Source organism: Cyprinus carpio, unplaced genomic scaffold, assembly GCF_018340385.1.
Source record: "Cyprinus carpio isolate SPL01 unplaced genomic scaffold, ASM1834038v1 S000006811, whole genome shotgun sequence".
NCBI classification, from domain to species: Eukaryota; Metazoa; Chordata; class Actinopteri; order Cypriniformes; family Cyprinidae; genus Cyprinus; species Cyprinus carpio.
In genome coordinates, this window is record NW_024879397.1 from 711576 (window position 1) to 713769 (window position 2194).

At 39.7% G+C, this 2194-nt stretch overlaps 1 long non-coding RNA gene across 1 annotated transcript; it reads right to left on the reverse strand.

Annotated features, from left to right (window-relative positions):
• Positions 1 to 783: 783 nt before the first annotated feature.
• On the reverse strand, positions 784 to 1199 carry LOC122144981. Its single transcript, XR_006160013.1, has 2 exons — positions 1125 to 1199; positions 784 to 1014 (listed from the first exon to the last, which is right to left on the reverse strand). It is a non-coding gene; the product is annotated as an uncharacterized LOC122144981 (long non-coding RNA).
• Between the last annotated feature and the right edge of the window lie 995 nt (positions 1200 to 2194).

The following is a 2194-nucleotide window of genomic DNA, read 5'->3' on the forward strand; positions in this document are numbered from 1 at the left end:
TCCCACTACCTGATGTGAGCATAAGTATTGGAAAGGTTTTATTTGAGGATGATTTTTTATGTTTGAAGCTAATATTTAGTTGCAGATCCCTTGCATGCAATCAGAGCAGTGAGTCTGCAACCCATAGACATCACCAGACTCTTGGTCTTGAGCATAAGTATTGGTTTTCCCCAGCCTTTATTGCAGCCAATTCCAACTGTTGCTTGTTTTTGGGAGTTTCTGTCTTTAGTCTCCTCTTCAGCTGGTGAAAATTAATGTTCAATCGGATTTAATTCTGGAGATTGATTTGGGCAATCTAAGACTTTACATTTCTTTGCCCAGATAAAGCTCTTGACTGAACTAGCAGGGTGTTTTGGGTCATTGTCCTGATCCAATATGAAGTGCTTTCTAATAAGTTTGGTGGCATTTTCTTGAATATTGATAGCCAAGATGATTTTGTACCCTTCCAAATTCATTCTGCTACTGCCATCATACATTAAGTCATCATTAAAATGAAGAGGTCCTGTTCTAGAGACAGCCATGTGTAGCCCAGTGGGACTTTTTCTCTTTAACTCCCCCTGGTGGTAAACTGGAATAATCTGTCCTCAGTGCCGATCCTGACCTCCCTGGGGCCCTAAGCAAAATTCTGCTAAGGGGCCCTCTAACTGACCCGTGACGCCGTGAGCTATGTAAACCATTTGCCATTGCCACACAGTCACACCTGACACTTCAGTGATTCCAATACATCCTCCCTCCTTTAAACAAAACAGTCGACAATATAGAACAACAATATATAGAACAGAATGAGGTTCAAACAAACAATATTTATTGAATAGAGTATTTCCTATAGAATATTAAGATAACAAGTGAATATTATTAAGTAAGTGAATATTAACGTAAACATAAATAAGAAGAAAATAATAAATTATAACTCTGAGCTTTGGCTTTTGGGATTAACTTAGGTTCTCTCTACAGCCTGGGCATTTTCGGCATCAGTATGGGCAACACCAGTCTATTTGGACTGTCTAGAAGAAACTTAGAAGAATATCACATAGTTAGTTAAACAGTCATTTACACAATCTTACATGTTACTCGTTACATGTTACAAATGCGTAAACATTTGAATGTTTAAATTAAAATCCTACCATCAAAATATTCCTTTTCTGCACTTTCTTGAGGCAAAATCATCAATGATGTCATCATAGGACAGGTGTTTTCCCCACATCATGATTTATGCTCATGATGGGCCAATCCACTCAAACATTCCTGTGACATTGAAGACCTCAGGTAGCTTTTGATGAGCTTTAATTTTGAAAAGCTCCTCTCTGACGATGCTACTGTTACAGGCAGGGTGACTGCAATTCTTAGGGCTATCCAAAGATTAGGATAGAGTTCCTCCAGGTTTTTCTCACAGAGAAATGAAAGCAACTCAAATGCAGTCATCTTATCTGATGGCAGATCAGGTAAATTCTGAATCTCGTGTGCCAGATCCATTCCACTGATGTCATAGTCATCTCTGAAGGTTAGAGTATTTTGAACTTCCATGCAGTGAGCCTTTAAAGATTCACTAGACATCTGTGAGGCAGTGCTGAAGTTTAGCAACACTCCATATTTGGATTTCACCTGGTTGAGTGTTTCAAATCTCTCATCCATGGATGTCACAGCAGAGTTGACCACAATGTTAAAGAAGTTGACTTCAAGGTTTTTCAGTGCATCAGTCATTGGTTCATCAGGAGCCTCATAGCTGAAATGCCTCTTGCTGTTTCTCAGTCTCTTCTCTTTCAGAACAGCCTCCACATTCATTACTTCGCAAATGCTTGTGGCTGTTGTCTGTGCCTCAGCGAATCCAGTGTCCCGGTATGTAGTGAGGGAAGCCTTTGCATTCGAGATTAAATTAACTGCTATATCCAACTGCATTGAGGCGTGAAATGAAATCTTCAGCTCATTCAGCTTATTTAAGATGACAGTGGACAGATTTAAACCTGTTGTAGCCTCAACATTTACAAAGCCGAGGAAGTGCTCCTTGATCTCTGGCTTTCCCCTTGGTGACTAATGTCAGGTGTACAGTCCAAGATAATGGAGAAGTACTTTGAGTCTCTTATTTGAGTCACTATTGCTTCCAGAATTTTGCCACTCACAATCTGTATTAGCTCATTCTGTGTGTGCTGCCCAAGGTAATGAGCATGTGTCTGTCCATCTTAAATTTTGCTGAGAT